A 15547-nucleotide genomic window follows, 5' to 3' on the forward strand; every position below is an offset into this window, starting at 1 on the left:
ACAAATACCATTTTAAAACTAAGAGTGTAGATACAAACACGCATTAATTAACAATATTAAAACTATGATGTGAATTGATGATGGTTGATAGTAACGTATAGCTCTTGCTCAATAATATATTTTATAGTATGTAAGTGAATAATTTTAAAAACATATGTCAGTAAAATTACAAAATATTTCCACCGTTGAACTCGCAAAAAAATCCTGAAAATTTCCTGAAAATCAGTAACCACTTAAAGAGATCCGCCGTCAAACCCATTCTCAAAACTCTGCGGCTTTCCTTACTGCCATAACATTACATTACGTAACTCAGGGGTTCTTATACTTCACCACTTATAACATTCACGTTCTTAATACGTGCGTTATAAGTGTGAAACTCGACTGCAAGTGACAGTCTACAGGCATCACTTTGAAACACTCGCATCAAATGTGATTCCGATGAGCAGCGGCAAAATGTGTTAAAACAACCCCCTGTATATGTTAGACTCAAACTGCGCTCTGTATAACGGAGGTACGGTGTAAGATTTCCATTATCACGACCCATCACGTCCCCACTGCTGTGGCATGGTCTCCTTCCAGTGAAGGAAGGGTTAGGCCTAGTCCACCACGCTAGCCTAGTGCGGGTTGGTGTAAGATGTAAAGCAACTAAGATCACCGTCTAAATGGAGGATATTAATAAAGTCTGTTAGGTAAACAATCGACGCAATCGCAAATCTAAAATTAACGCTTGTTTTAAATATTGACTGCATAAACTCAGTACTTTAGTTATGTACAAAACAACTTTAGTTACAAAAATTGGATATATAAAATAAATATTAATACTTAAATGTTTTTAACTATATCTTAAGAAAATTTATCGATGAAAACTCATAAGTATTTTATGAAAAACAATCATAGCAGGGAAACACGAAATATATTTCCAAACCGAAGATACCTATTACCAACGCTTAGCTTCCCAGTATACAGGGTGTTGCAAAATTGCTATACTAAGCCGAAACCTACATGTGCAGATTTTTTTTTTCCATAGTAAAAAGTCACGTAACCAACAAAGTTTCTATGGAAAATGAAATTTTTTTTTCGCATTTTCAAATTCTGATTTCAGTTTTAGGCTTAGATATACCATGCTGCACATGTAGGTTTCGGCTTAGTATACCCTTTTTGCAACATCCTGTATAGATACCGCCTTTTATTCATTCAAACACTGACGATGACGGTTTATTACTTTGACAAGGTACAAATCTACTTACGAAGCTGACTGTATCTCCGCTATACGTCACCTCACCACAGCCGTCACGAGTGCGTCATGTCGCCCAACTTGTGGAAACATTCTGTTTCATAAACACTTTATCGGAGCTGTGCCTCCGTTGAGCGAGACTTAACGTTACGCAAATTGACTTGGAACCGTCTGTGTTAGAATACTTAACATTATAATATATGGGTTTACAAGAGATACATATAATAAAATTGTTATACATAGAGGTACTTATTTCAGGGATTTTAGTCTTATTTCCTAATTCTTGATGAAGTAGATCTATGCCCTGTTTCTCATTTGTGTGAACCTACCCAGGGAGCAAATCATAACACTAGATGTTATATACTTTAGTAAAACTTAACTTACCGACGGTAGAGATTCTCATTTGAGAAACCAAGGGAAAGGCTTCTGCGGGAAAACCTAGTTAAATAATGAAAGAACACCCAAGCCGAGTTTCATGATCAAAAGGTATCGCAAACCACCATAATTAACCCCTTAGTACAAAATGGCGGTATAAATGAATCACCTGCTTACACAGCTGGGTAATGAACGCTTTGCTTACATATTTAAACGGAGTATGAAAGATTAAAAAGTTTCTTAGCAAATTAAAGGAGGTTTTAAGAGGGAGGTTTTAATGAGTTGTGGAGGTGTGGACTGGAGGACGCGTGGAGGCGCATCCAAAGTTAAAAGTACATACTTATAAGAAAATTTAATAATAAGTATGTTCAATGGTCCAACTATTTTTAAAATTATTTTTGGTGTTGTTTATTGTAAAGTGAAGTATGATTTATTGAATTTTTTTTAAAAATATTACATATGGTAGAGATACTTTTTAACCCTCATTTCTTAAGCTCTTTAAAGTACTTTTGTCTATTTTACTTTGTTACCTGAAAACTTCCTGAACTCAAGTATGGAATGAAGCGCTTTGATTGTCTATTGTCGTTGAGTTGGACTTAACTTTCAGGAAGCATTTTGGCATGCAATTTATCTCTTTTGCGGACTGTACATAAATATATCTACACTAAGACTTCATAGCATGATCCCCAGGGTGCGCCGCGAAGCTAATCCCGCAGACATTTTGTTAGGTAAACACGTTAGCGTCGATATACGTTCCATTTTGCGCGAATTACTCCACTCGGCACGCCGAATCTAATTACTGGGTGGAGGAGAACTCAGATGCGGGGCTCTTTGGAGAAGGTGTTCAGAGTGTTAATACAGGGTCTTGCATGTTATATCTACAGTCGTCGAAATATAACAGGCCCGTCTGGACAGCTCCAAAATGTATGGGATGACAGCTGGTGTCAAACCTTAAAACATAAAAAATCTAAACAATAAGTAATTTTTGGTGCTTTATAAGTTCTTTTTTCTTTCGGCTGTAAATAATAAGCCAGATTATGTGTCTTTTTATGTATTTCATCAAGTAAATCAAGAGAAAATAGCAAATTTGTGTAGCTGTCCAAACGGGCCTATTATATTTCGACGTCTGTAAGTCCAAAAATTACCTTTTTGCAACATCCCCTATCTATATCATAATGTCATATCATCTTAACCCATCACGTCCCCACTGCTGGGGCACGGGTCTCCTTCCAATGAAGGGTTTAGGCCTAGACCACCACGCTGGCCTTCTGCGTTTTGGTGGAGCAAGCTTGTACTGAGAGAGTTGTCGGGTAAGTGGGCAACCCGACTGTCAAATATTTTCAAGCTGCCCGAAGGCCGCTGACTAGGCTTAACGCCTGCTGCCGAAACAGCAACCGGGACCCACGGCTTAACGTGCTAAACGTGCTGTCGGTTGCACGGGTATATGATGAATGAATGTATTTTTTCGCCCATGGTTTCTTCTAATCTTTATTTAGGTATTTAATCGAAACACTACCGGATCATTTGTTATTCCGACTTAGAATTTAGCCCGCAGACTTTTGTATCAAGTGTACCAAGTCAAAGCTTATAAACCCATCACGAATTGTCCTATCCATATCACTTCTCAGATCCACAATATAAAGAGCTAAGAAAGCTCTTCGGATCTAGTCAGGATAACCGGGGATTTACCGGATGTTGCCGCGGGGTGTGCGGGGGGGGGACTACCCCCCAAATTATCAGATGTGATGAAAAACTTGTGACAACTTACTTGTTTACCCTCATTAGCCATGTTGTGGGATGATCAAAAAAGTCCGCATAAGTTGAGGATTTGTTTTATACGCATATGTCTTGTTTTAGGGGTTTTTCTTGATCGATTGGTTATGTGCCTAGTTATTATTGGTATTACTATCAAAGATTTTATTGCACAGTACAAAGGTGAACGAAGTTCAAATATCAATCTATTTGGCTAGACTGGCTAGATAGGATACTTTGCACTGTTTTATGTTCATAGGTATGTAAGTAAGTATATTAAAATATTATGTACCTACATACCCGAAGCAAAAAACATATGTAGGTACCTACCTATGTAAAAAAACCAAAACTCTGAGCTTTAAAGACCATCATTTTCCGTACAGACTACTACAGACCTACTTACCAAATAATCTATCTTATAACTCCACCGAGGTGGAAAATTGCCTTTTCCCGATATTATATTACACAGATCAAGTTCGGATCTCATTGCTTCAAAAGAGATTACTTTTCACTTAAATTTCACATAAAAAAGCTACTTCTTAATGGTGATTGAATGTCTTTTTTTTTTTTTTAGACGACCGAATGGCGTAGTGGTTAGTGACCAGTACCCGTATCATGAAAAACCGCAGCATATTCTATTCGATAGTCTATTCGAAAGTGCTGTCAACCTGTCAACAACAAAATGGCGGTGTATTGCGGTGTACAGATTTGCGAAAGTTTGACAGCTATCATTCCATAGGTCATTGTCAGAATAATATCATGTACTCTGTGGTCATTATTTTCGAAACTCATTCGAAAGGTAAAAAGTGTTCGAAAGTGCTGTCAAGTTGACAATAGTCGCACTCGCATTCGATTCTATTCGTTAGTTCGAATTTTCATGATACGGGTACTGACTACTGAGCCGATGGTCCCGGGTTCGATTCCCGGCTGGGGCAGATATTTGTTTAAAGACAGATATTTGTACTCGGGTCTTGGGTGTTGATATTTATATTTAGTATCTATCTATCTATGTATTTGTGTAGATATATCAGCTGTCCGACACCCATAACACAGGTTCTGCCTAGCTTGGGGTCGGATGGCCGTGTGTGAGATGTCCCCACATATTTATTTTATTTATTATTTATTTTCTTCTTTCTGACTTTTTTCTTCCAGGAGAAAATAAGGGAAATTAGATTTTTAGTGTGTGCGTCAAATCAATATCATTAAATTCAGTTTTAGATATTTCTTTTAGAAAAATAAAACAATTGTACGTATTTTAATATATTTATTTAATCCTTTATTGCACAAACATAAAAATAAGTGTACAAAGGGTGGACTTAATGCTACAAGCATTTTCTACCAGTCAACCCACAGGAGGTGCAAGAAAATTAATCATAAGGTGTGCAAAAAGAAAACAACACTATTACTACAAAATTAAAACAAGTCACTTAATAATAATTACCAAATATATCTAATATAAAATACGTACCTACATATAAGTTATGAATATATAAATAAACATAATATAAATAATATATACCTATATGTATAGGTATATTAATTATATATTAATATTATATAACAATAATTAATTTAGAGGTTCAGGAAAGAGCTATCAACTAACTATCTTACTAAGGTAGTGAGTCCGAGTAAGACGCTTAAAAACGTTGCGAGACGGAGCTTTCCTAATGGAATCAGGGAGATCGTTCAAGTCCTAGTATGTATAGGTACCTATTACGTTTCTATGGTACATTCTTTTCCCTAACAAGAAAAAATAAAACGTTTTACTGCATACCCACTGGCAGCTTACACCTTACACCGCGCGCCTATAAAAAAGAAGTGTCAAGCGAAAATGTAAAAACAAAACGCACTAGGGTTGTGACATAGGGGGCAGACATGATCCTCGTCCCACGCGGGTAGGGTTGCGACAAATGACTTTATTACATTTGGGACTTAAATTATTGTCATATAATAAAGTATCGTATTACCACTCCTGAGAGGTATTTTTCATTCTTTACTGTGGTAATGAATGTTGATTTTGGGTTAGTGATCTTTTGAGGGAGCTTGTTGGATTGTTTATTGTGATTGAATCCATCGAGTCAGGTTTTAATATTATCTAAGTTCGCATTTTGGACATAATTTAGGTACCTATGCTAAGTGGATGTACACTAAAAAAAGACTCCAATACCTTTGGTCAAGTCGATGATCGATGCAAGCTGTTATTATGTATTACTTTTTAAATAAGTTAATAAATAATTATGATAAAAAACAAACCCTAACCCTACCGGCCAGTAATTTGCAACGTTTCGCGCGTTTTCCGAGCGTCAAACCGTGTTTCGGCGGCAAACACTCGCGCGCTTTTGTTTTTTTTCTCTGATGTGCTTGTGTTTATTTTTTATTGTCACGCGCGTCACTTAACATCAGCCAGTATTGTTTTAGAGTGCGCGGAGGGCCCTACATCACGGCCGGTTGATTCGTTATTAAATTTTTCGATTGTTCCTTCACTCGTCTGAGTGGCGGCTTTTGTTTTAGGAAGAAAGTTGATTTTGTAGCAATTATCTTTGAGTATTTCGCTTTTGATTTTTGTGAAATGATGGTTGATGATTTTATTCGGTGGAGACATAGCTAAGGGCTGGGTATATCCTCAGGGAAGAACGTATGTAAGTAACCTATTAAGTAAGCAGAACACCTCAGCCTTAAGTAAGCTGAACATCTAAACAGGCAACATTTTTGTCCAATAAGAATATCCGAGCAAGAGTGTAAGTTATAACATAAAAAAAGTTTATATTTATAACATAAAAAAGTATATATTTAAAAAAATTGTGAATTTCAATTTAAAATGAAGTACACTATCACTAATCACTAGATCTCTTTTTTAACACTCGGCAAACATAGATAATTGTAACCGTACCTATCACTAGATAGTATAAAGCAAAGTCACTTTCCGAGTGTGTAACTAATGTCAGATCTATAAAACTACACAAAGGACGGATTTTAATTAGTTTGTGTTGCTAGTTCCAAATTCGAACATTTCTTTCAAATTTAAGGGATACAAATTTCCACATCCGATCATCCCTTTCCCGACTTTCCCGCCGCCGCCGCCGGTAATCCAATATGGCGGACAGCTGCTCCAACCCGCCTTTTTATATTTTCTGCCGAATTATCACCGACACTGCCCGACGAGGATGCGAATCAAATTGAAAGCCCACTCAACTCAATTATATTACTGTTTCAGGGCTGCCAATGTTACCTAAATTATGTACTTAATTATTATTAAAATTATTTTATACCTACATCGTTTTACTACGGCTACGTTAATAACGTTACCTCTGATCTTTTCAGAAGACATGACATGACATTCAGACTAGGTATTTTAATACTTTGTGCACTCTTTCAGACCTTAGGTTTTGATACCAACTAATATTTCGACGAAATTTTCACAATAACTCATGGTCTCCCCTATCTCTCTATTCACCTGGGCAAAAGAAGAAATTACAATTAATTTTGTAAAGACTAGTTTGGCATACCTGTGACTCTAATTATAATAACTTTTGGAGTTGGAATACACCAATTTATTTACCAAATTTCTTTTGCTGACTGTACAGCACTTCCATCCGTTTCCTCCAGTTTGACTTGATCCCCCAAATTGCCATTGAGAATATTGAGATCCACGAAAAGGGAGGTATTTAGTGGATTGCCAGAGATCTAATAAAACTGGACAGGTGTTCCGACATTCAATTTCAGTTCTCTACGCAATTCACTTTAGCCAACTGCCGTTTAATTTCAATCTATCCACCTTGTGGCCCGGCTTTAGGGTCTGTTTTTCAGTGTTGCCTATGGGGCTAGAGGCCAAAGTAAACTGAATGATCCGTAGTTTTGCTATCCCATTTTGACAATAGATTCGTTAAGTAATGGATTCTAACTGTTCGGCAGGTGGATGGAAATTGAATTCTGATGTTGCTATTTCTGGTTAGTGCTCTATAATTGGAGAGTGTTTCGCTTCGTGAACTTATGGACGGACTTTCTGAGAACAGGATTATAATTTAGTATCGAGTAGGTAAGTTATTTTATCATTTATTTGGGTATACCTTGGTAAGTATGGATATAAGTTTCATCTAGCATTGGCTACTTCAATCTAACCGTGTTTCCCCTAAACAAAATGCGTGTTGCTAAGTATTCAGTAACTTTACAAAGTGGAATTTGTATGGGTTCAGTGTTGCTTTATGAAAAACACGCTGAATACAACTTTCTGTGTTAATTTAATATTAACGAAGGCTCGGCGAAAAATAATAAATTGTTTTCCTTAGTTTATAGAGCTACGACACGGTTCCGCGAAAGCAATTTAAAATAGTATAAGTAAGGAGAATAGAAACACCGAGACCTTATTTGATGTCGTTCACTCAGTGTTCTCAGTAACTTGTTTGTGGAAAATGTCTCAAGTATATACCAGATCCACTAAACTAACAAATAATTAAGTATACCCATAAGGATGAATAAGTTTCATAATATACCAATAAGGATAAATAAGTTTCAAAATAATATTCAGTGCCAGCTATGGAAAAAAAACAGAATTTATCGGAAGTAACCAACAACAATCCCAAACAACACACACATCATCACGACCCATCACTTCCCCACTGCTGGTGAACGGGTCTTCTTCCAATGAAGGAAGGGACAGGCCTTATTCCACCAAGCTGGCCTAGTGCGGGGTGGTGGACTACAACACACACAGAAAGTCCAAACTAACCTGCACCCGTGCCTCGGTGAGGTTAATCTTCATCTTTCTCTATAGCTAAATTTTCTTGAATTTATCGGAAGTAAATAACCAAAAATAATACTGAACGTTATGTAAAGTCCATACTGACCTGCACCCTTGCCTCAGTGAGGTTGATCTTGAGCGCCAGGTCCTCGCGTGTGAAGACATCCGGGTAGTGCGTCTGCGCAAACGCCGTCTCCAGCTCTTCCAACTAGAAAGTAAATAGGTAATTAAATAAATAAATAATTAAAATCATAATAAATAATTACGTAAAAACACTTTAGTTTAGGTACTAGTTTAGAAGGAGGAGGAAGCATTTCTTTAATATAAAAAAAAGCTTTGACATTTTTATAAACAGACAAGTATCAGTCTAGTTGGAATATTGAATACTTATTGGAATGTAGACACATTTTAGTTTGCTTCAAATTTTTTACTGCCGTTGCGTTGTGCTTTCATGTAGGGTGAACTTTTTACTGAATCACTACAGTACAGGACAGAAACTTCTGAAGAAGAACCTATCTTAGATGAATAATCATCAACATAATCAAGAGTTCTGACGACCGAATGGCGTAGTGGTTAGTGACCCTGACTACTGAGCCGATGGTCCCGGGTTCGATTCCCGGCTGGGGCAGATATTTGTTTAAACACAGATATTTGCTCTCGGGTCTTGGATGTGCCCGTAAAATGGCAATAGGCCCGCCCCCTATTACATTGGGACTAACATAACACTCTGGCGAAAAGTGGGTGCAGCAATGCACCTCTGCCTACCTCGCAAGGGAGTACATTAGTACAAGGCGTGAGTGCGTGTGTGTGTGCGTGTGTTTATAATCAAGAGTACCTACTGTACGGAATGTTGCAAAAAGTGTACTTGTAAAACAAACTGAGTGACTCAGGGAGTTATTCTGAACAAGTTTCTTTTACATATTTTTATAACTTTTGAAATTTCTCGGAACAAAACTTGACCTTCTGAGTCACTTTCTTTTGGCTTACTATACCATTATGCTCCTTGGTAGAGACCTGTGTCCAGCAGTGGATGATTATTGATGATGATGATACAATTTTTGCAACACCCTGTAGGCAATAAACCATCTGACAACTATATAACCTGTTGTAGTGTGAAGGTGGTCCGGTTCCGGCGCTGCTTCCTGCGCACGAACGTGTCATCGTGGATGGCCGGGTGGTATGAGTAGCTCGTGTCTGAAACAACGCACTATTGGATAACATCATAACTATTGCACCTTTAGTAATATAAGGGTTGATTTAAAAAAATGGGATATTAGAGTTAGTCCACTATTGTTTTTATGCGATTGGAAATAAAAACTGGTTTTTGAGTTACGTCTTTATTGTGCTAAAGCTTGTCCACAGCTTGTCCTTCTAATATTCTATCCAAGTGTACCAATATGAACAAGAAAGTTTATAATTTATAAGTTTTTTACTCCCTCGCAGGAACAGTTCAACCAATTTTGATGAAATTTGGTTTATAGGAAGCTGACTCATGGGATAAACACATTTTATCCCGGGATTTCCACGGGAATCCATTAAACGATATCTAATAAAATTTAGAGTGTGTTTAACGTGGATTGTAGTTGAAGTAACATACTAAGAGCATTTTTCTTCACTAAATCTAATAACGCCAACCAAAGCCCGCGAACAAAAGCCAGCCGCCAATAATAGCCCAAACATAAGTCTATTTTAATAGCCCAAATCACCAGAAACACCAGTAGGGTAAAAGCGGAAATATTGGCCATTACACAAACTCAGATCCACCCCTCAATTTAACGCGACGGGAGATCAAACGAATACAGAATACCTACTCGTGCTTTATACAGGAATCTATGAGGCAGACACTTAAGCGTTTTGAGTTGTGAAGGTACTTGAAGAATGTGGTCAACAAGTGAAAAATAGAAGTCTTATATAATATGTGTGTGTGTGTTTGATGTGACACCGCAATGCAACGGTTTGGTTGAATTCAGAACATAATTATTATGATTGTATTGGAGAGAAATGTTAAATGGAAAAGAAATGTAAAATATTAAGTTTATTCAATTACCCACTTAATTTGAGGTTTTTAAAAACATTCATTTTCAGGATTAGGTTTCATATATTTTTGACATACTTACCTACTTACTTACCTTAAACTTTTTATATGTTTAAAATCACTTTCAAGTTGATATTTTTTTATGAATAGGTCGTAATACATTAAGTTTAAACTTAAAATATACTTGTTTAGCCTAAACTACACAGCTGCATTGATCTATGGTCACCCTATCTTAACGTGTGCAATAGATTTACCGTCCTAGGAAGGGATCTCACCCTACATTCTCCTTTCACAAGTCCATCACTAAACTCTAGACTTTTGCCCTAATGGTATAATGTCGATTTTTGATTGTTTATGAAACAGTAGGAAAGTATAAAGTAGCTCAATGATATCATTATTAAGATCACACTGGTCCTAATCGGAAATTAGCTTTTATTGGTAATTTTCACTTACACATGTGTCACAAAGTCACAAAATCACTAGAGTACCTACAATAAATTAGTGACTATTACATGACGTTGTGGTGGCGTAAATGACAAATACGTTTAGTACAGGTTTTTCCGTTTTTACTGGCGTAAAAGAAAAAAGTTGACGATTTCTTTTGACATTGATATTTGCATACATTACGAGTATCACATTATCAGTCAAAAATTTCAGAGTATTTTCCGCCACGTTCTAGAAATCGTAAGGATTTGACAAATTTTACCTAATGGATTTGTGAGATTTTAATTTAAATAACAATATTTTACATATTTACAGAGCGCGAATAGTACTATAAATTGTACTAATTAAATCACACACAGCTATAAAGCATACTTTATTAATTAAGCATTATAAATGTTCACATTATTTAATATCATTTTCGGTTTCAATAACAGATAAGCTTATGTCCGGAATCCAAAAATAATCAGTTTTCACAAAATATTTTTGCACAAATAATTATGCATTTAAAATACATTATCCCCGAGTAAGCAGGGCTGTTTAAAATGGCTGTTCATATACGAAATCAATTTACTGTGGTTATTTTAAAAAGCTTTCCAATTAATTATTCACGTTTATAAAATCTTTTTTGCGGTGTGTCATAAATTTTTAATTAGTGGTTACCCTAACTGCACTGCCAAAGGCTAAAGAGTACTTCACTATGGCAACTCTAAGTAATTGTGACAAGTAGGTACAATAAATAAATCTACTACTAATACACAGTACGATATTTTAATAGACAATACAAACTTTCAGTACATAAAAATATTGTACTTAGCAAGCACATTAAATTTAAAAAATGCGGTGTGGCTTTTAAAAACAATAGGTTTAAGTAATTCCATTTTCAAATTTAAAAACACCTGAATGATGAACGAGTTTTAATCATTTTTACGTTTAAAAATGCAAGAACTTGAGATAGCCAAAACATTGGATCAGCTCTCGGATTTAATATTGGAATTAATTGAATGTTAATAATTGAGCGTTGGCAAGCGGTACAGAAAAATCCCTAGCCAGCGGAAATTAAAAATGCTACTTCCGCCGGAAGTGGAGTAAGTAGGGGGTGGGGGGGAGCGGTGCAACGGGAAAAGTTGCGCATAACTGCGTTGCAAGATTAGCCTTCAAGTGTTTACTTAGATTTGAAATTCAGTCTGAAAATACGTTGTTAGCTCTTTTAATATTAAAATGAGACTGGACTATAAAGCTGGAATACATTAAGGCTTCGTGGGTTTTTATTCGCTGCGCGGAGGCAGTTAGTGGGGGATTGTAACGGTATTTTACTGCGTCGTTTGAATAAAGTGTACAATGTTTCCTTGCATATTTTGTTGTCTTCCTGTATACTTTTTTATAAGCAAGTTGTAAAATAGATTTTATGTTTATTCTATCATTTGCTTTTATAGCACTATAGAACACTTACTTCATCATCATAATCATCATCATCAGCCAATAATCATCCACTGCTGGACCTCCCCCAAGGAGCGCCGCAACACTCGGTCCTCGGCCTTCCTCAGCAGCCACTACCGGCTACCCGCCTAAGGTTGTCCACAAACCACGCCTACGTCACCAGAGGTTCTTGTATGTTTTTTTTCTATAAGTATTTAAATTTTGCGCAAACTCAATACACCCTGTATGTAGGTACGTCCAACACGAAGCATCCTGTAGCGCCCATTGCAGTCTAATGAGCGCCGCGTTTCATCGCAGCGCAAATTGCTTTTTAATTCTTAATAGATTCGCTTAAGCCGCTTTTTTACCGACCGCCACCGCTTTTAAAAACTTTACTCTTTACTCCCCCTTACTTTCAAATTAAATATTAATTCTAGAAAAAACCCCTAATCAAAAGTGACATGATCCTTATTAGGTTAGGCTTAACCGAGTTAGGAGACGGCGCGACTCAAAAACTATTTTATGAATATTAGATGTCTTTCGCGTCGACCAATCCCTGGGGGCCCCGCCCTCCCCGCCCCCGCCCCCGCCCCCTCTATTCATTACCACTTGCCACCCCGTGTGAGGGGTACAAAACTGATTTTTAAAGGCTCTCCTAAGTTGGTCGGACTATTATGGTGTGAATGGCGTAATGTGTAAATGTTGCGTTTGAGGTAGGCTTTTACAGATTCTGTGTAAAGTTACAGCATGCTATGATAGCGGTTTTAGGTTTGTCCGTTTATCAAATGCATCATAAACAGAGTTACCTAAGCATTTTGCAATTAAAGTAGACCTACCCCGACTTTAATATGCTGATTTTCCACTATCAAGCAAATTTAAACCTTACTACCGAGGAATTAAGAACGTAACCATATCCGAGGTATCTTACACCTTCTGCGAGAGCCCCACACTGTACCAGTACACAAGATTGGATGAAGTTGTAAATCAGTTGGATTACGTCGTGTGGTGCGAAGTGACCGTCCTAACTGGATCACTCGCGCGACTGATCGCTCGACCAGTTAGCTAGATCTGGTATAAATAAAGCAATCAATCTCAACAAATATAGATGAAATAGGTTTAAATAATTCACTGAAGATGATGAAGAATGCAGTTAAATTGCAAATAAATAATATTAAATTTTGATTATAATGATTAATTTATAAAATTATTAATAGTATCTTGTGATAAAATTTTACAATTACGCAACTGAAATCTTACAAAAGATAATTCCAATAGAAACCACCGAATCTCAAACTAATAAGTCCAATTAGACTCAATCCGAACAACAATTAAAACGCGCAAACACGGAATCCAATCTCGATTTATTAGCGATTCGATCGATTACCAAGAATCGAGTTACGGCTGGAAAATCGAGTTCAAAATCGGAGAAGAAGAGCTCGAACTGACAATAATGGCATTAGGAGTGTAGCCGTGGCCTGCGCAAACTGCGTTAGCGAAGTTTAGCGTACGATAAGTGAACTAATCGACGCGAGCTCTAACCTCTATTGGACGGACTATTTTTACTGGCTGGTTGCTTTGGTGCCGTTTAAAAAGTTTTTTTTAGAATAGGTGAGATTTTCTTTTCGGTTCTAAATTTAAATTGCTTACAAATATTTGCCATTTGCTTCCAACGGGATTCAATGGATTGGTATTTTTTTCATCTGCCAAGTTTAATTTATTAATTTAGATACACTTATTAATTATATTCTAAGGTCCTGTATAGTATATCCATTTAAAAGTGAACCTGTTTCATATAGGTATGTGTTCATATTTGTTAGCCAGATCTCCTTAGTAGAATTCGTAGATTAATTTTATTAACAGTAACCTTTAGTGCCGAATGTCCTATATTCGAATCCCCGGCTGGCGATATATTGGTTAAGAAGAAAAATAATGGTGGCTGCCTCTATAGTAGTTGAGTAGGTACTTACAAGGGTGTGAAGCAGTGAACGGGTACTCGAGGGTGGGCAGGCGGTGCTGGTGCGGAGGCAGGCTCGGGGGGCAGTGGTAGCAGAACAACCCGCGCCCGCCGCCGCCGCCGCTCGCCAGCTGCAAGGAGGAGGTTTCAATGAGGTTGCAAGGTCATTGCAGTAATGATAAGAACGGGCGGTGGTAGCAGAACAATCCGCGCCCGCCGCCACCGCCGCTCGCCAGCTGCAAGGAGGTTGCATGGTCATTGTAATGATAAGAGAGGGTTTCGGAACGCATCTGGAATAGATAGCTTGCACCAATGGCGTCGCGGGGTTTGGCACTTTCCGCCCGCGCCTCACTCCGCACTGCCGCACTACAGGTGACCTAAAAGGTGGTTTCTGCGCATTGGTAATAATTATTTATTATTATTAGATTACCTAATGCCGTTTACAACGCTAATGTTCTTTTGGAACGCTAATGTTCTTTTGGAACCCAGGAAATCAGTTTTTGTTGTATGAAAACTGGGCTTCATGACTTGAATATTTAAATGATCTATGCCAACAAATTACATAACCCACATACAATTATCCGATACTCGCTCAGTCAATGCAACAATAAAATACCAGAGCGGTCATTACAAAACAATCGATCTAACACGATATTAATATTTAAATGAGACCGCATTTAATAATAAAGCACGGACGCTTTAGAACACGCATAGAATTTAAATGCAACCGTCTGATCACAGAGCAGGATAAATAGACTACTTTTTGCTCTGTGCCACAAGCCGAACTGTCATCATGACATAATGACGAGGCGTTTCAATCATAGACAATTATTAACCTGCGATCTCTCGATTGCGCGCTGAATCGAATACTAAGTTGGCAAATCGTGTCAAGAGACCTTGCGTGAATAGGTTATTACTAATTAGTAGGTGTAGGTACCTATAGATAATTGTGCAGCTTTTGTGGCCCTTTCATATTATAGTTCTGGACAATAATACGGAACCCTTTGTACGCGAATCTGACTCGACTTTGCCGGTTTTTATAACAAACACACTCAATATAAGAGTACCAGAATAGCTGAGTTCCAACGACTGCAACCCCCACTTTTTACAACTGCGTTTAATGTATACTAACGTCAATACTTGCATTTTACAGCGTATCCTTGACTTATGACTGGATCATTTCCAGCTGCTTTTACGCAGTGACCTAGTCCTAACCGCTGCACTTCTAGAGCATAATGCATACTAGAGGCATAGATAGAACACTCTGTCGAACCATTTTGCAACAAAGTGTCCTACAGCGACACGGCTCGGAAGGAACGGGTTATAGTCCTCCCTGCGAGCATAAATCAATTAATTTCGATGAGTAAATTGTCTAGACCAGCCGGTGATCCGCTCCCACAGACGGGATTCCAAGCCCGGCCCTGGGATACGTGCATAATTTACCTGTTTTACCGACCGAAAGGTATTTTAGAGATGTGCGACTAGAGTGTGGTACATATGTGAAAGACAAACAGTTTAGTTTAAACAACTTGAATATTTGTGAAGTTGGCTGCGATTACACATTTTTTACTTTGTCTATCTAATTGCCAATCTTTGATA

General features: G+C 37.5%; 1 long non-coding RNA gene across 1 annotated transcript in view; it reads right to left on the reverse strand.

Annotated features, from left to right (window-relative positions):
• LOC105383444 overlaps nt 1–15547 on the reverse strand; it is an 83072-nt gene that overhangs the window by 45658 nt on the left and 21867 nt on the right. The window contains exons 3-5 of the long non-coding RNA XR_007267072.1: nt 13962–14079; nt 9202–9293; nt 8206–8307 (exon numbers count right to left, since the gene is read on the reverse strand). This is a non-coding gene — a long non-coding RNA (uncharacterized LOC105383444). The remainder of the gene's footprint in view (nt 1–8205; nt 8308–9201; nt 9294–13961; nt 14080–15547) is intronic.

This window comes from Plutella xylostella, chromosome 3 (genome assembly GCF_932276165.1).
Source record: "Plutella xylostella chromosome 3, ilPluXylo3.1, whole genome shotgun sequence".
Taxonomy (NCBI): Eukaryota; Metazoa; Arthropoda; class Insecta; order Lepidoptera; family Plutellidae; genus Plutella; species Plutella xylostella.